Source organism: Coccinella septempunctata, chromosome 5 (genome assembly GCF_907165205.1).
Source record: "Coccinella septempunctata chromosome 5, icCocSept1.1, whole genome shotgun sequence".
Classification (NCBI taxonomy): domain Eukaryota; kingdom Metazoa; phylum Arthropoda; class Insecta; order Coleoptera; family Coccinellidae; genus Coccinella; species Coccinella septempunctata.
Window position 1 is genome coordinate 17,943,337 of NC_058193.1, and position 27,890 is coordinate 17,971,226.

At 32.7% G+C, this 27,890-nt stretch overlaps 2 long non-coding RNA genes across 2 annotated transcripts; one reads left to right on the forward strand and one right to left on the reverse strand.

Moving 5' to 3' along the window:
* Window positions 1–1,160: 1,160 nt before the first annotated feature.
* Window positions 1,161–24,463, reverse strand: LOC123314300. Its single transcript, XR_006537795.1, has 3 exons — window positions 24,113–24,463; window positions 22,303–22,954; window positions 1,161–2,273 (listed from the first exon to the last, which is right to left on the reverse strand). It is a non-coding gene; the product is annotated as an uncharacterized LOC123314300 (long non-coding RNA).
* On the forward strand, window positions 10,291–12,326 carry LOC123314299. Its single transcript, XR_006537794.1, has 3 exons — window positions 10,291–10,505; window positions 10,729–10,936; window positions 11,857–12,326. It is a non-coding gene; the product is annotated as an uncharacterized LOC123314299 (long non-coding RNA).
* Window positions 24,464–27,890: the final 3,427 nt, after the last annotated feature.

The following is a 27,890-nucleotide window of genomic DNA, read 5'->3' on the forward strand; positions in this document are numbered from 1 at the left end:
ACTCTAGATAGCAAAAGTTACACTGATACATAAGAAAGGGGATGTAAACGACCTGTTAAACTACCGTCCAATTTCCATTTTGCCAGCCTTATCAAAAACTCTTGAAGAAATTGTTAAGTCAAGACTCTTATCATGCTTTGAACAATATAAAAATTGCTTGGAGGACATCAACGTACTTTCAGGAGCTCTAGGTCGACAACAATTATGCTATTACAAGCGATGAATGAAATAATAGAAGCCCTCGATGAAAAATGGCCATCTGAGATCATTTCACGAGATTCATCAAAGGCCTTTGATACCGTAGATCATGAAATACTCGAAGGAAAACTGCGGCTCTATGGTCTGTGTGCTGCTGATATCTTCGTTTCTCTCAAACACGAGACAGCGGGTTGTATGGAGCGGCGTACTTTTAGGGTCAGAGAGTATGAAGTATAGGGTTCCACAGGGATCAAAGCTAGGACCATTACAATTCATTATATTTATCAATGATTTGAATCTCACCAGGACTCAGCAAACCATGCATTTAATTACACTCCTGTTTGCAGATGATACTTCCTTTCTTTTGAAGGCGACAGACATTGATAAACTGAGAATATTGGAGATATATGTTTATTGGATATCAAACAACTGGTTCAACTGTAATGCTCTAGCCATTAATAATTCTAAAACAAAACAACTAAGTATAAGAAGTAGCAAAGACGAAAAGATCAATTTACTGCGAATCATATTTGATGCAGCACTTTCTTGGGAATCATACATCACCGAACTGAAAAAGAAACTTACAGTGGCAATATACACAATTGTAGTAGTTAGCAAGGTTTCCTCCAGAAATGCAGCAGTGATGGCCCATTTTGCCAACTTCCATTCCACATATGGAATACTCTTATGAGGTGTGTCAACTCACTCAGGCGACATACTCATTATCCAGAAAAAAGCAATAAGAACAATATTGTGTCTTAAATAAATGAATAGCTGCAGGAATGCATTTCAGTAGCTCCATATACTTAACGTACCGACAGCCTATGCTCTGGAATGTGTCTCATATGTACACACATACCTGAACACTTTTCCAGCAAATAACTATTTCACAGATTCAATACGAGGAGCAAAAATCAACTTACCATACCATAGCTCAACAAGGGATGGACTACTGTGGCTCTAAAATTTATAATAGGCTACCCGACGATATCAAACAGTTTCAAGGAAGAAGATTCAAAAACTGTGTTCGAAAAATACTTCTGCAAAATACAATTTACAATATTCAAGAATTCATTCAAAGTTAACTGAGAAGGCATGAATATTTTTGATGCTAAGGATAAATGTTATGTTATAGTATGTTATGTAGTGCTACATCTGTGCTAACTTGTGTCGTTCAAAGAATTATTCTGCAAATAATTGATTGAAAAAATGAGAAAATTCTTTTTAAATCTTTATTCATGGCAACAGGCGTTGGCATGTTCAGGATCGCGACCTTTCGAACACAAAAGTTGGAGAGCCCAAGAAATTCTGGATTTACTCGAGTGTGTCAGATTAATATAAGGGGAGGTTCCTTGAACCCTGTAGAGTCCCTTCAATAAAAATCAGACCTGTAAATAGAGGGAATTTTTTCCAAGAGAAACCGCGCATTTTTATATATTTTGGAAGTCGAAGTGCGCTCTACTTTTGATAAATTATGGGAATATTAATTTCGATAATTTTTGGTTTCAGCAATTATTCACCTTCACCTGTAATTTGTCATACGTTTTTATCTTGAACGATTTTCCAATGTTTGACACCCCCTATATCAGAAGATAAGCATATGGTCTCCCATGTCTATTTACTAATATTATTTTTTTCACGAAAAGGAATAAATTTTTGTCGCAACTCAGTAAAGACCCGTTATATGGATAGAATGACTTAAATATTCGACATAATTGAATAAATCGCAATCAATTCTGGATTTTCAGGTCCCACTAATTAAAATTGCAATGGAAAAATTTCAGACCCAACCGAGCCTTTGTTGTTTCTCCGATTACACAACGAATGTTGTTTTTCACAAAACGACACAAAACTGAACTAAATTTCGCTCGAAACGATGCTACACTCCTTACATATTTGTACTTTTAACCCCTTCTCACTATATACTATATATACAACCTACTTGTAACTTACTTTTTCGTTTGGCAACAAAAATTCAAACAAATACCTCTTAGCATTCCATTTTTGAACTGCCTGAATTGGTATGCATGTTTAACTCGATATACCTACTGTTATCTATTCTACTGTTGTCTAACCTACTGTTATCTTCACCTACCAATTTTTTTTTCAAACTAAATTTTTCATTTAGAATATGCTGATAATGAATCAGCTAATACTAATAATTTTTAATTTTTTTTTCAAAGTTAATGTTTCATTTTGTTCATAAAGCACGGGATGGTGTCACAAATCCTACAAAACGTTTTGTTTTTATAGGTGTCGCCTTCTTCTTGATCTTAATGTACTCGTCTTGTTTAAAAAGTTTGTAATTAAGATCTTGTTTTCTTCTGATAGATGTCATGTTCAGAATCTCCTTCAGAATAAAAGACCTCGTCAAACGTTTCCTTAGATTTCCGTTCGACACATCCGGCTTTTTTTCGCCAACATCGGAATTTGATTTTTGCGTTATTATATCTTTCTGTTCACGATTATCTTGATTAACTTCTCTAATTTCAGCACAAGTTTCGGAGGTTTTCGAATTCTGAGAAAGATTTCCTTGCTTTCGTTCTCCTGCAAGTGACTTCAATAAATTCCGGATTTGAACTGTTCTCCTCAGGTTATTTTGCTTAGACTTCAATTTTTTCAATCCCGTTCTAAAGACCTGTTTTCTGTCCATCTCGTCTTCAAAACTGAAACAAATATGTAAGTATGAAACGATAATTCGATAATATCAAAGTTATAAAATGTAAACCACAACACAATATTTTCAGCACGTAGCACATTCACAACTGAATACTAAATAGTTGTGACATCTACTCCGCCGGTATATATATATAGCCTCCACCATCCCTTCCTAGCACTCCCACCACCCTATTGCCCGTTCTGTTGTCTGATTGGCTGTTAGCTTGATCTGATTTAAAACTTCTACGGAAGCAACATATTAATTTGTGTTCAATCCATTTTTTATGATGATACTTAATAATGAACATAAAATATTTTTTGGTACTGTATCCTAGCACTAAAAATACGGAAAATTGGAGTGGAGAAAGTGTTTTATATACTTTTTGAAAGAGATATGCGATTTTGAATAACTATTATCCACAGGAATTTTTCTACAGCGGAATATACAATAGAAATATACTTCTTATTCTTTGGCAAAAACTTTCTCAGGAATTTGGACAATATTTTATTTTTCTCAAATTATATTCAATTTGCAAATAGAATATAATTTTTTGTTGAAGAATTCTATTCATGGATGATGACCAAGCTGATACTATTTATTGTTTCAAACGTTTTCAATGAAATAAAACAATGAAATATCAATAATTAAATTAAAAGTTATAAGTTACAGATACACAGAATAAATATCTGCAGAAGAAAGCACTGAAGCTGTATTTATAAAAACCGCCGGAGAAAAAAAATGTAAAATTCATAGAACGTATTATGGAATTGTAGCAGATTGTATCTGCTTTAAGTTCAGTTATTAGGTTTTTTGACATGAGGCCATTTATGTTTAGTGGATTTCTCATCACATGGTACTCAAAACAGTACTTTTGTATTTTCGGTATACAAACCTAGAATTTTTCCAATTGTAATATTTCTTACATGTCATCTAACATGTTCTTACATATCATTTAGAATATATTGCCCTGGTTTGTGTAACGAATCCTGAATAAGGTTTTATTCCCGAAATTGGTGTGTTTTTTTTTTTCGAAATCATTTATTTTGAAAAGTTTGAGCTCCAAGTTTTTTTTTTGGTTTTTTATATTCTACATATTTTTCTGTAACGGTATCACATATTCCAGAATTTATTCTTACATTTATGTCATTCTTGCTAATAGTACCTTTTCTATCTTCTTTCATGTCAGGAATAGTCATGGATTCTTTCACATCTAACATCTACACAAGAAGTTTTTCGTTTTCGTTCTCCTATAAATGCCCTCATAAAATTCCTGATTTCAACAATTCTCTTCAAATTCTTCTTTTTACTCCAGGTATTTTTGAATTTTTTCAATCCGGTTCTCAATATCGTTTTCTTATCCATCTTATTGTTCATCACACTAAAAAATATGTTTGGATAAAATGTTTATAGAGACAAGTTCACCGCCGAGAATCGATAATTCAGCAAAATAAGGGTATGCGGCGTAGGGCAAATGGTAATTGAAAGACTTTTTTAGCGAATACCTATATTTCGACACCAATTTGTGTCATCCTCAGGGTCTGAAAAAGCTGTCAGTCAGACAAAATTACGCAAACAACAAACACAATAACAGAAGAACTCACAGCCAATAGACAAGTATGCTACAGTAATCAGCAAGACCAAGTAGAATCTCCTAAATGTAAAATTGTCTCTGTACTTCTTCAAAAGTCAAAATGTCAAATGAAACGAATATCATAATTTTCTAGGTTGTGTATGAACTTTATTCTTTTTCTTAGCTATAAAATAAATACAAAATATACAACCTCTTTCGAAAAAACTGTAAAAGACAACAAACAATAAAATCTACATACGATGAAATACAATCTTGAATCTATTATGAACTTCAGAACTACAAAATGCATGAACAACAACGTGTAAAATTAATATTTCAAGGTTATAAAATGTAAACCACAACGCAATGTTCGATATTGTTACGATACTGGTAGTTTATTATATTTGAGTCTATACTCAAAGTGAATATTTTTATGAGCAAATAATTTCATCTCATTTTCTATGAGATGCTCCTCTCCCTATCTGTTTTACGAATAAGGTGGATATGAGCGAGTAAATATATTTTCAAAAAATATCAAACTATCGTATAGTTGATAAACATCAATGACTTTTTCTTCGAAAATCATGAAGAGGCATTTGCTTGGAGACTATCCTAATCTTTCAAGAAATTGTTATCTCTTTTGAAAACCTTGAAACATCCTGACTCATAAGGAAAGTATACCTACGAACTTGAAAATTTCTCTACCTAAGCGCTGAAATTCGATCGTATATCTAAAACGATTTTGAAAAGGCCGTTTTATAGAAAATATTCTATTTTGAGATGCTGGGGTTCGAATATGAATAGATACAAATTGGAATATTTCGGAAAAATGTGTCAACAATCATAAAACTCATTTCAAAATACATTAAAATACAATTTCTTGTTATCGCAGGTAGTATTTATGACCTAATTGGTCCGTTGCGGGCGGAAACGTTAAGGGGTGTTTCATTGTATTGGTTATATTGTGCCCGTCACCCTATCAAAGTAACAAATATTTTCGTGTACCTACTTCAATGGTTTTGAATAGGGTTCTTATTTGCTTATCAAGATTCAAGAAATAGTTATCTCGCAGATCAATTATGGCAGTTTTATGGTTTCCATGATATTTTACTGGTTTCTTTCACAGAAAAATTCCTTTTGTATTTATCAAAAAAAAAAAGTTTTTAATTTTTCAGTCAAGAAAATGAATGATATTTTGAACATGCATCAGATTAAATCAGTTTCACTCAATAATTCAATCGATTGACTATTTTGATGTTTAGTATTTTCTCAATTAAATTCCAAAATGAGTCGATAAATAATATATTTCAATCTGTAAACAGCCTTTATGAGTGGAAGTACTTAAAACAGTACCCACCCTTGTCTTTTCTGTACACCTACCATTTTTAAATTTTTTCATACTTAATGATTTATTCAGAATATGCTGTATGTCCTAAATGAATTAATATGATTGAGTGAAACTGATTTAATCTGATGCATGTTCAAAATATCATTCATTTTCTTGACTGAAAAATTAAAAACTTTTTTTTTGATAAATACAAAAGGAATTTCTCTGTGAAAGAAACCAGTAAAATATCATGGAAACCATAAAACTGCCATAATTGATCTGCGAGATAACTATTTCTTGAATCTTGATAAGCAAATAAGAACCCTATTCAAAACCATTGAAGTAGGTACACGAAAATATTTGTTACTTTGATAGGGTGACGGGCACAATATAACCAATACAATGAACCACCCCTTAACGTTTCCGCCCTCAACGGACCAATTAGGTCATAAATACTACCTGCGAAAACCAGAAATTGTATTTTAATGTATTTTGAAATGAGTTTTATGATTGTTGACACATTTTTCCGAAATATTCCAATTTGTATCTATTCATATTCGAACCCCAGCATCTCAAAATAGAATTTATTCTATAAAACGGCCTTTCCAAAATCGTTATAGATATACGATCAAATTTCAGCTTTTAGGTAGAGAAATTTTCAAGTTCGTAGGTATACTTTTCTTATGAGTCAGGATGTTTCAAGGTTTTCAAAAGAGATAACAATTTCTTGAAAGATTAGCATAGTCTCCAAGCAAATGCCTCAAAACGTTTTGTAGGATTTGTGACACCATCCCGCGCTTTATGAACAAAATGAAACATTAACTTTGAAAAAAAAATTAAAAATTATTAGTATTAGCTGATTCATTATCAGCATATTCTAAATGAAAAATTTAGTTTGAAAAAAAAATTGGTAGGTGTAGATAACAGTAGGTTAGACAACAGTAGAATAGATAACAGTAGGTATATCGAGTTAAACATGCATACCAATTCAGGCAGTTCAAAAATGGAATGCTAAGAGGTATTTGTTTGAATTTTTGTTGCCAAACGAAAAAGTAAGTTACAAGTAGGTTGTATATATAGTATATAGTGAGAAGGGGTTAAAAGTACAAATATGTAAGGAGTGTAGCATCGTTTCGAGCGAAATTTAGTTCAGTTTTGTGTCGTTTTGTGAAAAACAACATTCGTTGTGTAATCGGAGAAACAACAAAGGCTCGGTTGGGTCTGAAATTTTTCCATTGCAATTTTAATTAGTGGGACCTGAAAATCCAGAATTGATTGCGATTTATTCAATTATGTCGAATATTTAAGTCATTCTATCCATATAACGGGTCTTTACTGAGTTGCGACAAAAATTTATTCCTTTTCGTGAAAAAAATAATATTAGTAAATAGACATGGGAGACCATATGCTTATCTTCTGATATAGGGGGTGTCAAACATTGGAAAATCGTTCAAGATAAAAACGTATGACAAATTACAGGTGAAGGTGAATAATTGCTGAAACCAAAAATTATCGAAATTAATATTCCCATAATTTATCAAAAGTAGAGCGCACTTCGACTTCCAAAATATATAAAAATGCGCGGTTTCTCTTGGAAAAAATTCCCTCTATTTACAGGTCTGATTTTTATTGAAGGGACTCTACAGGGTTCAAGGAACCTCCCCTTATATTAATCTGACACACTCGAGTAAATCCAGAATTTCTTGGGCTCTCCAACTTTTGTGTTCGAAAGGTCGCGATCCTGAACATGCCAACGCCTGTTGCCATGAATAAAGATTTAAAAAGAATTTTCTCATTTTTTCAATCGATTATTTGCAGAATAATTCTTTGAACGACACAAGTTAGCACAGATGTAGCACTACATAACATACTATAACATAACATTTATCCTTAGCATCAAAAATATTCATGCCTTCTCAGTTAACTTTGAATGAATTCTTGAATATTGTAAATTGTATTTTGCAGAAGTATTTTTCGAACACAGTTTTTGAATCTTCTTCCTTGAAACTGTTTGATATCGTCGGGTAGCCTATTATAAATTTTAGAGCCACAGTAGTCTATCCCTTGTTGAGCTATGGTATGGTAAGTTGATTTTTGCTCCTCGTATTGAATCTGTGAAATAGTTATTTGCTGGAAAAGTGTTCAGGTATGTGTGTACATATGAGACACATTCCAGAGCATAGGCTGTCGGTACGTTAAGTATATGGAGCTACTGAAATGCATTCCTGCAGCTATCCATTTATTTAAGACACAATATTGTTCTTATTGCTTTTTTCTGGATAATGAGTATGTCGCCTGAGTGAGTTGACACACCTCATAAGAGTATTCCATATGTGGAATGGAAGTTGGCAAAATGGGCCATCACTGCTGCATTTCTGGAGGAAACCTTGCTAACTACTACAATTGTGTATATTGCCACTGTAAGTTTCTTTTTCAGTTCGGTGATGTATGATTCCCAAGAAAGTGCTGCATCAAATATGATTCGCAGTAAATTGATCTTTTCGTCTTTGCTACTTCTTATACTTAGTTGTTTTGTTTTAGAATTATTAATGGCTAGAGCATTACAGTTGAACCAGTTGTTTGATATCCAATAAACATATATCTCCAATATTCTCAGTTTATCAATGTCTGTCGCCTTCAAAAGAAAGGAAGTATCATCTGCAAACAGGAGTGTAATTAAATGCATGGTTTGCTGAGTCCTGGTGAGATTCAAATCATTGATAAATATAATGAATTGTAATGGTCCTAGCTTTGATCCCTGTGGAACCCTATACTTCATACTCTCTGACCCTAAAAGTACGCCGCTCCATACAACCCGCTGTCTCGTGTTTGAGAGAAACGAAGATATCAGCAGCACACAGACCATAGAGCCGCAGTTTTCCTTCGAGTATTTCATGATCTACGGTATCAAAGGCCTTTGATGAATCTCGTGAAATGATCTCAGATGGCCATTTTTCATCGAGGGCTTCTAATATTTCATTCATCGCTTGTAATAGCATAATTGTTGTCGACCTAGAGCTCCTGAAAGTACGTTGATGTCCTCCAAGCAATTTTTATATTGTTCAAAGCATGATAAGAGTCTTGACTTAACAATTTCTGCAAGAATTTTTGATAAGGCTGGCAAAATGGAAATTGGACGGTAGTTTAACAGGTCGTTTACATCCCCTTTCTTATGTATCAGTGTAACTTTTGCTATCTAGAGTGTCTCTAGACTGAAATTGAAAATTGTTGTGAGGGGTTTGGTAATTTCGATTGATAGAGCTTTCAAAAATAAAGTTGTCATGCCATATATATCCTGAGTTTCCTTTCCCTCAATTCGCAACTAAAATCCCAACAGAATGGGATCGGATCGCACATCGATTTCGAAGCTTTCCGTCCCAATGGACGATCAGCCTAGGACAAGAAAATAATTCTGCTAACGATACAAAATTGAAGATAATCAAAGCCGTTGCTAGGCCGCAACTGACTTATGGATCAGTTGCCTGGGGTTTCGCGGCAAAGAGCCATATCAAAAGAATTAAGGCCACTGAAAACAATAATCTGATGCATGTTCAAAATATCATTCATTTTCTTGACTGAAAAATTAAAAACTTTTTTTTTGATAAATACAAAAGGAATTTCTCTGTGAAAGAAACCAGTAAAATATCATGGAAACCATAAAACTGCCATAATTGATCTGCGAGATAACTATTTCTTGAATCTTGATAAGCAAATAAGAACCCTATTCAAAACCATTGAAGTAGGTACACGAAAATATTTGTTACTTTGATAGGGTGACGGGCACAATATAACCAATACAATGAACCACCCCTTAACGTTTCCGCCCTCAACGGACCAATTAGGTCATAAATACTACCTGCGAAAACAAGAAATTGTATTTTAATGTATTTTGAAATGAGTTTTATGATTGTCGACACATTTTTCCGAAATATTCCAATTTGTATCTATTCATATTCGAACCCCAGCATCTCAAAATAGAATTTATTCTATAAAACGGCCTTTCCAAAATCGTTATAGATATACGATCAAATTTCAGCTTTTAGGTAGAGAAATTTTCAAGTTCGTAGGTATACTTTTCTTATGAGTCAGGATGTTTCAAGGTTTTCAAAAGAGATAACAATTTCTTGAAAGATTAGCATAGTCTCCAAGCAAATGCCTCTTCATGATTTTCGAAGAAAAAGTCATTGATGTTTATCAACGATACGATAGTTTGATATTTTTTGAAATTATATCTACTCGCTCATATCCTCCTTATTTGTAAAAAAGATAGGGAAAGGAGCATCTCATAGAAAAATTCATATGCTTAAATTATTTGCTCATAAAAATATTCACTTTGTGTATAGACTCAAATATAATAAACTACCAGTATCGTAACAATATCGAACATTGCGTTGTGGTTTACATTTTATAACCTTGAAATATTAATTTTACACGTTGTTGTTCATGCATTTTGTAGTTCTGAAGTTCATAATAGATTCAAGATTGTATTACATCGTTTTTTTGAAAGAGTTTGTATATTTTGTATTTATTTTATAGCTAAGAAAAAGAATGAAGTAGATCAGTGACATTTCACATCTAATCAAGAAATTAATAATAGTTCAAAAATCACAGTTCATACACAACCTAGAAAATTATGATATTCGTTTCATTTGACATTTTGACTATTGAAGAAGTATAGAGAGAATTTTATATTTAGGAGATTCTACTTGGTCCTGCTGATGACTGTAGCATACTTTTCATGACTATTGGCTGTGAGTTCTTCTGTTATTGTGTTTGTTGTTTGCGTAATTTTGTCTGACTGACAACTTTTTCAGACCCTGTGGATGACACAAATTGGTGTCGAAATATAGATATTCGCTAAAAAAGTCTTTCAATTACCATTTGCCCTACGCCGCATACCCTTATTTTGCTGAATTATCGATTCTCGGCGGTGAACTTGTCTCTATAAACATTTTATCCAAACATATTTTTTAGTGTGATGAACAATAAGATGGATAAGAAAACGATATTGAGAACCGGATTGAAAAAATTCAAAAATACCTGGAGTAAAAAGAAGAATTTGAAGAGAATTGTTGAAATCAGGAATTTTATGAGGGCGCTTATAGAAGAACGAAAACTAAAAACTCCTTGTTTAAATATGAAGAATCCATGATTTTTCCTGACATAAAAGAAGATAGAAAAGGTACTATTAGCAAAAATGACATAATTGTAAGAATAAATTCTGGAATATGTGATACCGTTACAGAAAAATATGTTGAGTATAAAAAACCAAAAGAAAACTTGGAGCTCAAACTGTTCAAAATAAATGATTTCGAAAAAAAAGACACACCAATTTCGGGAATAAAACCTTATTCAGGATTCGTTACACAAACCAGGGCAATATATTCTAAATGACGTGTAAGAACATGTTAGATGACATGTAAGAAATATTAGAATTGGAATAATTCTACAATCTGCTACAATTTAATTATTGATATTTCATTGTTTTATATCATTGAAAACGTTTGAAACAATAAATAGTATCAGCTTGGTCATCATCCATGAATAGAATTCTTCAACAAAAAATTATATTCTATTTGCAAATTGAATATAATTTGAGAAAAATAAAATATTGTCCAAATTCCTGAGAAAGTTTTTGCCAAAGAATAGAAAGTATATTTCTATTGTATATTCCGCTGTAGAAAAATTCCTGTGGATAATAGTTATTCAAAATCGCATATCTCTTTCAAAAAGTATATAAAACACTTTCTCCACTCCAATTTTCCGTATTTTTAGTGCTAGGATACAGTAATAAAAAATATTTTATGTTCATTATTAAGTATCATCATAAAAAATGGATTGAACACAAATTAATATGTTGCTTCCGTAGAAGTTTTAAATCAGATCAAGCTAACAGCCAATCAGACAACAGAACGGGCAATAGGGTGGTGGGAGTGCTAGGAAGGGATGGTGGAGGCTATATATATACCGGCGGAGTAGATGTCACAACTTTTTACTATTCAGTTGTGAATGTGCTACGTGCTGCAAATATTGTGTTGTGGTTTACATTTTATAACTTTGATATTATCGAATTATCGTTTCATACTTACATATTTGTTTCAGTTTTGAAGACGAGATGGACAGGAAACAGGTCTTTAGAACGGGATTGAAAAAATTGAAGTCTAAGCAAAATAACCTGAGGAGAACAGTTCAAATCCGGAATTTATTGAAGTCACTTGCAGGAGAACGAAAGCAAGGAAATCTTTCTCAGAATTCGAAAACCTCCGAAACTTGTGCTGAAATTAGAGAAGTTAATCAAGATAATCGTGAACAGAAAGATATAATCACGCAAAAATCAAATTCCGATGTTGGCGAAAAAAAGCCGGATGTGTCGAACGGAAATCTAAGGAAACGTTTGACGAGGTCTTTTATTCTGAAGGAGATTCTGAACATGACATCTATCAGAAGAAAACAAGATCTTAATTACAAACTTTTTAAACAAGACGAGTACATTAAGATCAAGAAGAAGGCGACACCTATAAAAACAAAACGTTTTGTAGGATTTGTGACACCATCCCGCGCTTTATGAACAAAATGAAACATTAACTTTGAAAAAAAAAATAAAAATTATTAGTATTAGCTGATTCATTATCAGCATATTCTAAATGAAAAATTTAGTTTGAAAAAAAAATTGATAGGTGTAGATAACAGCACAGCCCTCTTAACACATAGCCGTGATGAGGGGAAGTTTGGCAACACAGGGAAAGGCCTAGAATTTCTAGTTCTCGTATCGTGCTTGCCGGCGTCGTGTTGTTTGTAGGTTATGTGTAGTTTTTGGTTTTTTGTTTTTAGTGCTTGAAAGTGCTGTGAATTGTGTGCTGAAGGAGAAAAAAGTCTATGAGTGAAGTGAATTGTATGCCGAGGAAAAAATTCTATGAGTGAAGTGAATTGTTTGATAAAAAGATTGAAAAGAAATGAAGTGAACTTTCGTTTGGTAAAGTACCTAACGTTTTTGAAATCGATTTTGCTTGTAGGATCGATTTCGTATCATACCTAATAAATGTTGTAAATCTAGCAGCAAAGCAATAATAAATCTTCAGAAAATGATTATGTTAGTAGGTATATTTTCCTTCTCCAAAAATTCCAAAATAAATAAATACATACAGTGCATTTTGCGAAATTCATTTTGATACTAACGTACTAACGATATTGTGAATTGTGAAATTTTATCAAATTTAATATTATAAGCTGATAGCATTTCAAGACAGTCACCACTGAAACATTTATCTATGCCAAAGAAATGTCCACAATTGAAAGAATGTGGAGTTTTTGAAAAAGTCATCAAATGTATCCAAATTTTTCTTGCTACATATCAAAAACAGACTTGGTAGAATTAAAAGTCGTAGTGTTGAATTAGAATTTAATATTGGTGATTTTTCACGGACTTGCAGTTGTGAAAGTGATTTGAAAAAGTGTTTTGTATCCACTTCGCTCAACTTTTGTTTACATATTCAATTGAATAATCATGTGAAAAATATAAACTATCAAACCTTTTCCAACTCTCTAGAAAAAAGAAAGCAACAGTTCTCGATCGTGATAATTTATTGAAATTACCTAAAAAATAAAGAATTGGATAAAATGGGAATACGATAGTTCTTCAAGATTCACCTCTGTCGATTGTAATTATTTATGTAGGTATTTGAATTTCATATTTTGAGTTAAATATTGGTATGGACAATTCTATTTCAGTTTTGTTTTTTTGTGTGAGCAAATTTATTCAACGTACAGTTCTTCTCAGTTTTTGCTCATACCTCCTTAACTGTTAACTCATTTATAATATTTGGACTCATGAGTTCATTTACACAATTTTGTGGGAAGAGATGACACCACACCTTTTTGTTGGTTCTTGATGAACGATAAATAGGGTTCAAAATATGCAATATTGCCACAATCATTGTATTTATCATTCATTCTTGGTGCTATTATAAAGATCAAATTATTTTCATTAACTGGTTCTCGAATCATAATATGATCAGTCAATCCAATTCTTTGACCAAGTATGGCTTAGGATAGTGTCTTATAGATATTTTATTAAAAATGAGACATCCCATGTCGATTTTTAGAATACTAATTGAAATGTATTCGAAAATCGCGCTCCTATAGCGCACTCACTGCAGCCTAAAGTCGGCCTTCCGCACCAAGCTATTTGCGGTGTTGCGACATAGTGTTCATGGCTCTGTTTTTAAGAGGGCTGTGATAACAGTAGGTTAGACAACAGTAGAATAGATAACAGTAGGTTAGACAACAGTAGAATAGATAACAGTAGGTATATCGAGTTAAACATGCATACCAATTCAGGCAGTTCAAAAATGGAATGCTAAGAGGTATTTGTTTGAATTTTTGTTGCCAAACGAAAAAGTAAGTTACAAGTAGGTTGTATATATAGTATATAGTGAGAAGGGGTTAAAAGTACAAATATGTAAGGAGTGTAGCATCGTTTCGAGCGAAATTTAGTTCAGTTTTGTGTCGTTTTGTGAAAAACAACATTCGTTGTGTAATCGGAGAAACAACAAAGGCTCGGTTGGGTCTGAAATTTTTCCATTGCAACAGAGCCGGAACTAGGATTCTGGCGCCTGTGGCAAATTCTCATAATGCGCCCCTAAGAGATTCTCTTTCTTATGTTGATTTGTATTTATCTTTCATAATCGAATACCTAGATTTTTTTGCTCGGAAAAATCTTTCCTATTTTAAAGAAATTGATACAAATTAAATCAAAATAAAAGGGATACAAAATAACAATAACATGCATTCAAAATGAACTATAATTTCACTTTTCTTGCTTTGGTTTCTGCAAGAATATCAATGATGTCGTGATTCTTTTTTATTGATGGGACTGCTATGCTAAATAAGTCAGCCTTTTCTGTCCAGTTGAAGACCTTAAGTAGGTTTTCACGAATTTCAAATTGTTGAAAGAACGTTAATATGTAGCTGTGGCAGCTGTAGTTACTGATAAAGTCAAAAATATTTTGAGTGGCCATAAATTTGTCTGCATCTGAATCGGAACTATAATTCAATGCTTTCTTGTTTAGTTCGCCAAGTAGAAAGTCTTGCAAACATATTCCCTCGAGAAAGCTGCCTTCAGCAACTTCTGGCAAAACACTGAATCTTTCTTCAGGTTGCACTGAAATAGAGTTCAATACTTGAATGAGATCCTTTTTTAGCTTAATCTTCTAGTCAAAATTAAATGTTTCATCATCAGCTTCTCCTCCAGGCTCTTTTATTTTTCTCCTCTTTTCCTCTTCTGTAATCTTCATCTGCGATAATTTACCAGCTCTCCAGTTCGAATGATTTCCAGGCTCATATTATAATTTCACTCATTAATTTAGTATATAGAAGTAAAACCATTAGAAACACAAATGCACGAGCGTTGTCTCCGATAAAAGGGGCCATTGTTGTCTATGTTCTGAAGGAAATACCCCCAATCTATAGCCATCTATAGAGACGTTCTTCAGAAGGCTGTGCCAACGCATTATGTTTTCAGACTGATGGTGTGGACCAAAGATTATAGAGTTACTCTAAAATCTTTGGTGTGGACTATATACTTGATAATGTATTATTATTAAGTATTTGGTTATTGTTCTCCAGTCTATGGTGTGGACTACGGACGTTGTTTACAATTACACATGTATAGTGTTCGTTTACGTTCACATTAATTTAATTCACACACATATGTATAATGTGTTATAGCATATTTTTATAATATTATGTTTTGTGTTAAATATTAAATGAAAAATATTCAATTGGAGAGAATACTGTTTTTTTATTATTTTTATTTTGCGCCCCCAGATCGCTAGCGCCCGTGGCGACCGCCTCTCTCGCCACGCCCTCGCTCCGGCTCTGCATTGCAATTTTAATTAGTGGGACCTGAAAATCCAGAATTGATTGCGATTTATTCAATTATGTCGAATATTTAAGTCATTCTATCCATATAACGGGTCTTTACTGAGTTGCGACAAAAATTTATTCCTTTTCGTGAAAAAAATAATATTAGTAAATAGACATGGGAGACCATATGCTTATCTTCTGATATAGGGGGTGTCAAACATTGGAAAATCGTTCAAGATAAAAACGTATGACAAATTACAGGTGAAGGTGAATAATTGCTGAAACCAAAAATTATCGAAATTAATATTCCCATAATTTATCAAAAGTAGAGCGCACTTCGACTTCCAAAATATATAAAAATGCGCGGTTTCTCTTGGAAAAAATTCCCTCTATTTACAGGTCTGATTTTTATTGAAGGGACTCTACAGGGTTCAAGGAACCTCCCCTTATATTAATCTGACACACTCGAGTAAATCCAGAATTTCTTGGGCTCTCCAACTTTTGTGTTCGAAAGGTCGCGATCCTGAACATGCCAACGCCTGTTGCCATGAATAAAGATTTAAAAAGAATTTTCTCATTTTTTCAATCAATTATTTGCAGAATAATTCTTTGAACGACACAAGTTAGCACAGATGTAGCACTACATAACATACTATAACATAACATTTATCCTTAGCATCAAAAATATTCATGCCTTCTCAGTTAACTTTGAATGAATTCTTGAATATTGTAAATTGTATTTTGCAGAAGTATTTTTCGAACACAGTTTTTGAATCTTCTTCCTTGAAACTGTTTGATATCGTCGGGTAGCCTATTATAAATTTTAGAGCCACAGTAGTCTATCCCTTGTTGAGCTATGGTATGGTAAGTTGATTTTTGCTCCTCGTATTGAATCTGTGAAATAGTTATTTGCTGGAAAAGTGTTCAGGTATGTGTGTACATATGAGACACATTCCAGAGCATAGGCTGTCGGTACGTTAAGTATATGGAGCTACTGAAATGCATTCCTGCAGCTATCCATTTATTTAAGACACAATATTGTTCTTATTGCTTTTTTCTGGATAATGAGTATGTCGCCTGAGTGAGTTGACACACCTCATAAGAGTATTCCATATGTGGAATGGAAGTTGGCAAAATGGGCCATCACTGCTGCATTTCTGGAGGAAACCTTGCTAACTACTACAATTGTGTATATTGCCACTGTAAGTTTCTTTTTCAGTTCGGTGATGTATGATTCCCAAGAAAGTGCTGCATCAAATATGATTCGCAGTAAATTGATCTTTTCGTCTTTGCTACTTCTTATACTTAGTTGTTTTGTTTTAGAATTATTAATGGCTAGAGCATTACAGTTGAACCAGTTGTTTGATATCCAATAAACATATATCTCCAATATTCTCAGTTTATCAATGTCTGTCGCCTTCAAAAGAAAGGAAGTATCATCTGCAAACAGGAGTGTAATTAAATGCATGGTTTGCTGAGTCCTGGTGAGATTCAAATCATTGATAAATATAATGAATTGTAATGGTCCTAGCTTTGATCCCTGTGGAACCCTATACTTCATACTCTCTGACCCTAAAAGTACGCCGCTCCATACAACCCGCTGTCTCGTGTTTGAGAGAAACGAAGATATCAGCAGCACACAGACCATAGAGCCGCAGTTTTCCTTCGAGTATTTCATGATCTACGGTATCAAAGGCCTTTGATGAATCTCGTGAAATGATCTCAGATGGCCATTTTTCATCGAGGGCTTCTATTATTTCATTCATCGCTTGTAATAGCATAATTGTTGTCGACCTAGAGCTCCTGAAAGTACGTTGATGTCCTCCAAGCAATTTTTATATTGTTCAAAGCATGATAAGAGTCTTGACTTAACAATTTCTTCAAGAATTTTTGATAAGGCTGGCAAAATGGAAATTGGACGGTAGTTTAACAGGTCGTTTACATCCCCTTTCTTATGTATCAGTGTAACTTTTGCTATCTAGAGTGTCTCTAGACTGAAATTGAAAATTGTTGTGAGGGGTTTGGTAATTTCGATTGATAGAGCTTTCAAAAATAAAGTTGTCATGCCATATATATCCTGAGTTTCCTTTCCCTCAATTCGCAACTAAAATCCCAACAGAATGGGATCGGATCGCACATCGTATACGGACGAAAACTGACGAACGATGCGGATCCAGTGGACGCTGCCCCAAAAAGATATACGTACTGGGATCGATTTCGAAGCTTTCCGTCCCAATGGACGATCAGCCTAGGACAAGAAAATAATTCTGCTAACGATACAAAATTGAAGATAATCAAAGCCGTTGCTAGGCCGCAACTGACTTATGGATCAGTTGCCTGGGGTTTCGCGGCAAAGAGCCATATCAAAAGAATTAAGGCCACTGAAAACAAGCTGCTTTGATGTGCAATAGATGCACCTTGGTTTGTCAGGAATAGACAGATTTATAAGGAACTAAAATGGGAAACCATAACGGAATTCATGAACAGAAAAGCAGAGAAATTATTCGAAACAGCGAAAAACCATCCGAATCAAGAACTCAGGAGACCAGTGGACTACGACCCAGAGAAAGACAAAAGGAGAATGCGAATTAACCGAAGCCAAGAGATCAATTAAAAAGAGAATAAAATCACAACAGAAACTTATTGAAAAATTCAATAAAGTGTTACTCCAATAGAGAGAGGATGTATACATAAATCTCAGCACGATAGTGTGCGAGAAGACAACCGACTAAGAAATGAACGGTTTATAGGCAAATGCCCGGAACCAAAATTCAAGAAGCAGTTGAGGGATTTTAGTGGGTCTCGAGCTCAGGAGAGTGAGGAACCCCACACTTGTTCCCCCTCAGGAGAGGGTGGTTCGTCTGACTTGCAGATTTTCCCCCTGCTACACCAAAAAAAAATAATTCTGCTTTTCGAGCAAATAGTCCAAGTAATTTTTTTTTCTCGGCGCACCATAGTAATCTTGGGATAATCTTTGATCATGTTGAATAGGCTGATTCATCCTTAATATTCGATTGAAAAAAAAAGACAACAAACTATCAACATTTGTAGCCGTGGTACTGAGAACAATCAACGAGGTGATGATTTCGTCCAATTTCACAAAACTGTCAATATCTCGAAAACCAAGGCAGTTTTACTATAACTAAATTTTGATATTCCGGCCAGAAATGAATTGAGCTATCACTATGTGCCGGATTGACGTCGATTTTCGGGACACCCTATATGTTTGAAAAACCAGTTAAGTATAATTGTCATATTTTGCCTCTGAGATGACGGACATCGAATATACCAACTCGTGTAGATACAAAGAAATACTTAAACGAAATATTTTCAATGTATCAAAAGATACAAATTAAAAAAATGAAACTTCGCATTTGTGGAGATTTCTCGCAAAACTCTCACATTTAATTTAGTGAATCAAATTGTGTTTGAGATATGACGTCATCGATAGCTTTTTCAAAGGCCAATCCTAATTTTTTATGACTATTCATGCAGCGTACATACTGTCTTAAGAAAAGACAAGAGTAGGTACTGTTTCAAGTACTTCCACTCATAAAGACTGTTTACAGATTGAAATATATTATTTTTCGACTTCTTTTAGAATTTAATGGATAAAAATACTACGATTTAAACATCAAAATAGTCAATCGATTGAATGATAGAGTGAAACTGATTTAATCTGATGAATGTTCAAAATATCATTCAATTTCTTGACACAAAAATTAAAAACTTTCTTTTGATAAATACAAAAGGAATTCTTCTGTAAAAGCAACCAGAACAATTTCATGGAAACCATAAAACTGCCATTATTGATCAGCTAGATAACTATTTCTTGATAAGCAAATAAGAACCCTTTTCAAAACCATTGAAGTAGGTACACGAAAATATTTGTTACTTTGATAGGGTGACTGGTACAATATAACCAATACAATAAACCACCCCTTAACGTTTCCGCCCGCAACGGACCAATTAGGTCATAAATACTGCCTGCGAAAACAAGAAATTGTATTTGAAGTATTTCGAACTAAGTTTTATGATTGTTGACACATTTTTCCGAAATATTTCGATTTGTATCGATTCATATTCGAACCCCAGCATCTCAAAATAGAATATTTTCTATAAAACGGCCTTTTCAAAATCGTTTGAGATATACGATCAAATTTCAGTGCTTATGTAGAGAAATGTTTCTACCTGTGGAAATAACAAATTTTCAAGTTCGTAGGTACCCTTTTCTTATAAGTCAGGATGTTTCAAGGTTTTCAAAAAAGATAACAATTTCTTGAAAGATTAGGATAGTCTCCAAGCTTCATGATTTTCGAAGAAAAAGTCATTGATGTTTATCAACGATACGATAGTTTGATATTTTTTAAAAATATATTTACTCGCTCATATCTTCCTTATTCGTAAAAAAGATTGGGAGAGGAGCGTCTCATAGAAAAATTCATGAAATTATTTGCCCATAAAAATATTCACTTTGTGGATAGGCTCAAATATAATAAACTACCAGTATCGTAACAATATCGAACATTGCGTTGTGGTTTACATTTTATAACCTTGATATAATCATTTTACATGTTTTTGTTCATGCATTTTGTAGTTCTGTAGTTCATAATAGATTCAAGATTGTATTTCATTGTATGTAAGATTTTATTGTTTGTTGTCTTTTACAGTTTTTTTGAAAGAGTTTGTATATTTCGTATTTATTTGATAGCTAAGAAAAAGAATAAAGTAGATCAGAGACATTTCACATCTAATCTAGAAATTAATAGTAGTTCAAAGATCACAGTTCATACACAACCTAGAAAATTATGATATTCGTTTCATTTGACATTTTGACATTTGAAGAAGTATAGAAACAATTTTACATTTAGGAGATTCTACTTGGTCTTGCTAATGACTGTAGCATATTTTGCATGACTATTGGCTGTGAGTTCTTCTGTTATTGTGTTTGTTGTTTGCGTAATTTTGTCTGACTGACAACTTTTTCAGACCCTGAGGATGACACAAATTGGTCTCGAAATAGGTAAATAGGTATTCGCTAAAAAATTCTTTCAATTACCATTTGTCCTCCTACGCCGCTTTGAGTACCGGATTGAAAAAATTGAAGAATACCAAGAGTACCAAGAAGAATTTGAAGAGAACTGTTCAAATCAGGAATTTTATGAGGGCACTTATAGGAGAACGAAAAGGAAAAACTCCTTGTGTAGATGTGAAACAATCCAGGACTACCCCTGACATGAAAGAAGATAAAAAAGGTACTATTAGCAAAAATTACATAATTGTAAGAAAAAATCCTGGAATATGTGATACCGTTACAGAAAAATATGTAGAATATAAAAAACCCAATTCGTCAGGAGTAAATCTGAATGTAGGTTCGACGAAGGCTGTAATATTCAAAAAAACCCTGGATAAGATACCTTTTGCAAAAAAAGAAAAAATTTGTAGTTCAAACTGTTCAAAATAAATAATTTCGAGAAAAAAACACCAATTTCGGGAATAAAACCTTATTCAGTTTTCGTTTCACCACCCAGGGCAATATATTCTGAATGACATGTAAGAACATGTTAGATGACATGTAAGACATATTAGAATTAGAAAAATTCTAGGTTTGTAGGTATACCGAAAAGACAAAAGTACTAATTTAAGTATCATATGAAGGGAAATCTACTGGGCCTACTTCTGCAAAATACAATTTACAATATTCAAGAATTCATTCAAAGTTAACTGAGAAGGCATGAATATTTTTGATGCTAAGGATAAATGTTATGTTATAGTATGTTATGTAGTGCTACATCTGTGCTAACTTGTGTCGTTCAAAAAATTATTCTGCAAATAATTGATTGAAAAAATGAGAAAATTCTTTTTAAATCTTTATTCATGGCAACAGGCGTTGGCATGTTCAGGATCGCGACCTTTCGAACACAAAAAATGGAGAGCCCAAGAAATTCTGGATTTACTCGAGTGTGTCAGATTAATATAAGGGGAGGTTCCTTGAACCCTGTAGAGTCCCTTCAATAAAAATCAGACCTGTATATAGAGAGAATTTTTTCCAAGAGAAACCGCGCATTTTTATATATTTTGGAAGTCGAAGTGCGCTCTACTTTTGATAAATTATGGGAATATTAATTTCGATAATTTTTGGTTTCAGCAATTATTCACCTTCACCTGTAATTTGTCATACGTTTTTATCTTGAACGATTTTCCAATGTTTGACACCCCCTATATCAGAAGATAAGCATATGGTCTCCCATGTCTATTTACTAATATTATTTTTTTCACGAAAAGGAATAAATTTTTGTCGCAACTCAGTAAAGACCCATTATATGGATAGAATGACTTAAATATTCGACATAATTGAATAAATCGCAATCAATTCTGGATTTTCAGGTCCCACTAATTAAAATTGCAATGGAAAAATTTCAGACCCAACCAAGCCTTTGTTGTTTCTCCGATTACACAACGAATGTTGTTTTTCACAAAACGACACAAAACTGAACTAAATTTCGCTCGAAACGATGCTACACTCCTTACATATTTGTACTTTTAACCACTTCTCACTATATACTATATATACAACCTACTTGTAACTTACTTTTTCGTTTGGCAACAAAAATTCAAACAAATACCTCTTAGCATTCCATTTTTGAACTGCCCGAATTGGTATGCATGTTTAACTCGATATACCTACTGTTATCTATTCTACTGTTGTCTAACCTACTGTTATCTATTCTACTGTTGTCTAACCTACTGTTATCTACACCTACCAATTTTTTTTTCAAACTAAATTTTTCATTTAGAATATGCTGATAATGAATCAGCTAATACTAATAATTTTTAATTATTTTTTTCAAAGTTAATGTTTCATTTTGTTCATAAAGCGCGGGATGGTGTCACAAATCCTACAAAACGTTTTGTTTTTATAGGTGTCGCCTTCTTCTTGATCTTAATGTACTCGTCTTGTTTAAAAAGTTTGTAATTAAGATCTTGTTTTCTTCTGATAGATGTCATGTTCAGAATCTCCTTCAGAATAAAAGACCTCGTCAAACGTTTCCTTAGATTTCCGTTCGACACATCCGGCTTTTTTTCGCCAACATCGGAATTTGATTTTTGCGTGATTATATCTTTCTGTTCACGATTATCTTGATTAACTTCTCTAATTTCAGCACAAGTTTCGGAGGTTTTCGAATTCTGAGAAAGATTTCCTTGCTTTCGTTCTCCTGCAAGTGACTTCAATAAATTCCGGATTTGAACTGTTCTCCTCAGGTTATTTTGCTTAGACTTCAATTTTTTCAATCCCGTTCTAAAGACCTGTTTTCTGTCCATCTCGTCTTCAAAACTGAAACAAATATGTAAGTATGAAACGATAATTCGATAATATCAAAGTTATAAAATGTAAACCACAACACAATATTTGCAGCACGTAGCACATTCACAACTGAATACTAAATAGTTGTGACATCTACTCCGCCGGTATATATATAGCCTCCACCATCCCTTCCTAGCACTCCCACCACCCTATTGCCCGTTCTGTTGTCTGATTGGCTGTTAGCTTGATCTGATTTAAAACTTCTACGGAAGCAACATATTAATTTGTGTTCAATCCATTTTTTATGATGATACTTAATAATGAACATAAAATATTTTTTGGTACTGTATCCTAGCACTAAAAATACGGAAAATTGGAGTGGAGAAAGTGTTTTATATACTTTTTGAAAGAGATATGCGATTTTGAATAACTATTATCCACAGGAATTTTTCTACAGCGGAATATACAATAGAAATATACTTTCTATTCTTTGGCAAAAACTTTCTCAGGAATTTGGACAATATTTTATTTTTCTCAAATTATATTCAATTTGCAAATAAAATATAATTTTTTGTTGAAGAATTCTATTCATGGATGATGACCAAGCTGATACTATTTATTGTTTCAAACGTTTTCAATGATATAAAACAATGAAATATCAATAATTAAATTGAAAGTTATAAGTTACAGATACACAGAATAAATATCTGCAGAAGAAAGCACTGAAGCGGTATTTATAATAACCGCCGGAGAAAAAAAATGCAAAATTCATAGAACGTTTTATGGAATTGTAGCAAATTGTATCTGCTTTAAGTTCAGTTATTAGGTTCTTTGACATGAGGCCATTTATGTTTAGTGGATTGGATTTCTCATCACATGGTACTCAAAACAGTACTTTTGTATTTTCGGTATACAAACCTAGAATTTTTCCAATTCTAATATTTCTTACATGTCATCTAACATGTTCTTACATATCATTTAGAATATATTGCCCTGGTTTGTGTAACGAATCCTGAATAAGGTTTTATTCCCGAAATTGGTGTGTAGTTTTTTTTCGAAATCATTTATTTTGAACAGTTTGAGCTCCAAGTTTTTTTTTTGGTTTTTTATATTCGACATATTTTTCTGTAACGGTATCACATATTCCAGAATTTATTCTTACAATTAGGTCATTCTTGCTAATAGTACCTTTTCTATCTTCTTTTATGTCAGGAATAGTCATGGATTCTTTCACATCTAACATCTAAACAAGAAGTTTTTCGTTTTCGTTCTCCTATAAGTGCCCTCATAAAATTCCTGATTTCAACAATTCTCTTCAAATTCTTCTTTTTACTCCAGGTATTTTTGAATTTTTTCAATCCGGTTCTCAATATCGTTTTCTTATCCATCTTATTGTTCATCACACTAAAAAATATGTTTGGATAAAATGTTTATAGAGACAAGTTCACCGCCGAGAATCGATAATTCAGCAAAATAAGGGTATGCGGCGTAGGGCAAATGGTAATTGAAAGACTTTTTTAGCGAATACCTATATTTCGACACCAATTTGTGTCATCCTCAGGGTCTGAAAAAGCTGTCAGTCAGACAAAATTACGCAAACAACAAACACAATAACAGAAGAACTCACAGCCAATAGTCAAGTATGCTACAGTAATCAGCAAGACCAAGTAGAATCTCCTAAATGTAAAATTCTCTCTGTACTTCTTCAAAAGTCAAAATGTCAAATGAAACGAATATCATAATTTTCTAGGTTGTGTATGAACTTTATTCTTTTTCTTAGCTATAAAATAAATACAAAATATACAAACTCTTTCGAAAAAACTGTAAAAGACAACAAACAATAAAATCTACATACGATGAAATACAATCTTGAATCTATTATGAACTTCAGAACTACAAAATGCATGAACACCAACGTGTAAAATTAATATTTCAAGGTTATAAAATGTAAACCACAACGCAATGTTCGATATTGTTACGATACTGGTAGTTTATTATATTTGAGTCTATACACAAAGTGAATATTTTTATGAGCAAATAATTTCAGCATATGAATTTTTCTATGAGATGCTCCTCTCCCTATCTGTTTTACGAATAAGGTGGATATGAGCGAGTAAATATATTTTCAAAAAATATCAAACTATCGTATAGTTGATAAACATCAATGACTTTTTCTTCGAAAATCATGAAGAGGCATTTGCTTGGAGACTATCCTAAACTTTCAAGAAATTGTTATCTCTTTTGAAAACCTTGAAACATCCTGACTCTAAGGAAAGTATACCTACGAACTTGAAAATTTCTCTACCTAAGCGCTGAAATTTGATCATATATCTAAAACGATTTTGAAAAGGCCGTTTTATAGAAAATATTCTATTTTGAGATGCTGGGGTTTGAATATGAATAGATACAAATTGGAATATTTCGGAAAAATGTGTCAACAATCATAAAACTCATTTCAAAATACATTAAAATACAATTTTTTGTTTTCGCAGGTAGTATTTATGACCTAATTGGTCCGTTGCGGGCGGAAACGTTAAGGGGTGGTTCATTGTATTGGTTATATTGTGCCCGTCACCCTATCAAAGTAACAAATATTTTCGTGTACCTACTTCAATGGTTTTGAATAGGGTTCTTATTTGCTTATCAAGATTCAAGAAATAGTTATCTCGCAGATCAATTATGGCAGTTTTATGGTTTCCATGATATTTTACTGGTTTCTTTCACAGAAAAATTCCTTTTGTATTTATCAAAAAAAAAGTTTTTAATTTTTCAGTCAAGAAAATGAATGATATTTTGAACATGCATCAGATTAAATCAGTTTCACTCAATCATTCAATCGATTGACTATTTTGATGTTTAGTATTTTCTCAATTAAATTCTAAAATGAGTCGATAAATAATATATTTCAATCTGTAAACAGCCTTTATGAGTGGAAGTACTTAAAACAGTACCCACCCTTGTCTTTTCTGTACACCTACCATTTTTAAATTTTTTCATACTTAATGATTTATTCAGAATATGCTGTATGTCCTAAATGAATTAATATCAGTAATAATAACAAAAGTCTTTGTACCTAAATGGTTTTTTATTTTTTATATATTATCAATTATCACTCTACATGTTTCGCCTTACTGGGGCATCTTCAGGAGTTCTGTATTTTGGGGATTAGTTTTTACAATGAGTTTCAATGATTATATACTTACTCGTCCAAATTTACAGATATTGCTCATATATTCTCTGGTTATGCTGAACTCGATAAAATTCCTAGATGTTAAAATCAAGCCCAACTTATACAATACAATAATTTTTGTTTTTTGAAAAATAAATAGAATAATTTTTAAAAAAACGAAAATAATTGTATTGTATAAGTTGGGAGTTAGCTTGATTATTAACATCTAGGAAATTTTATTGAGTTCAGCATAACCAGAGAATATATGTGCAATAACTGTAAATTTGGACGAGTAAGTATATAATCATTGAATCTCATTGTAAGAACTAATCCCCAAAATACAGAACTCCTGAAGATGCCCCAGTAAGGCGAAACATGTAGAGTGATTATATATAAAAAATAAAAATCCATTTACGTACAAAGTCTCTTGTTATTATTACTGATAATAATTCATTTAGAAGTAGGTGTACAGAAAAGACAAGGGTGGGTACTGTTTTAAGTACTTCCACTCATATAGGCTGTTTACAGATTGAAATATATTATTTATCGACTGATTTCAGAATTTAATTGAGAAAATACTACGATTTAAACATCAAAATAGTCAATCGATTGAATGATTGAGTGAAACTGATTTAATCTGATGCATGTTCAAAATATCATTCATTTTCTTGACTGAAAAATTAAAAACTTTTTTTTTGATAAATACAAAAGGAATTTCTCTGTGAAAGAAACCAGTAAAATATCATGGAAACCATAAAACTGCCATAATTGATCTGCGAGAAAACTATTTCTTGAATCTTGATAAGCAAATAAGAACCCTATTCAAAACCATTGAAGTAGGTACACGAAAATATTTGTTACTTTGATAGGGTGACGGGCACAATATAACCAATACAATGAACCACCCCTTAACGTTTCCGCCCGCAACGGACCAATTAGGTCATAAATACTACCTGCGAAAACAAGAAATTGTATTTTAATGTATTTTGAAATGAGTTTTATGATTGTTGACACATTTTTCCGAAATATTCCAATTTGTATCTATTCATATTCGAACCCCAGCATCTCAAAATAGAATTTATTCTATAAAACGGCCTTTCCAAAATCGTTTTAGATATACGATCAAATTTCAGCTTTTAGGTAGAGAAATTTTCAAGTTCGTAAGTATACTTTTCTTATGAGTCAGGATGTTTCAAGGTTTTCAAAAGAGATAACAATTTCTTGAAAGATTAGGATAGTCTTCAAGCAAATGCCTCTTCATGATTTTCGAAGAAAAAGTCATTGATGTTTATCAACGATACGATAGTTTGATATTTTTTGAAATTATATCTACTCGCTCATATCCTCCTCATTTGTAAAAAAGATAGGGAAAGGAGCATCTCATAGAAAAATTCATATGCTGAAATTATTTGCTCATAAAAATATTCACTTTGTGTATAGACTCAAATATAATAAACTACCAGTATCGTAACAATATCGAACATTGCGTTGTGGTTTACATTTTATAACCTTGAAATATTAATTTTACACGTTGTTGTTCATGCATTTTGTAGTTCTGAAGTTCATAATAGATTCAAGATTGTATTACATCGTTTTTTTGAAAGAGTTTGTATATTTTGTATTTATTTTATAGCTAAGAAAAAGAATGAAGTAGATCAGTGACATTTCACATCTAATCAAGAAATTAATAATAGTTCAAAAATCACAGTTCATACACAACCTAGAAAATTATGATATTCGTTTCATTTGACATTTTGACTATTGAAGAAGTATAGAGAGAATTTTATATTTAGGAAA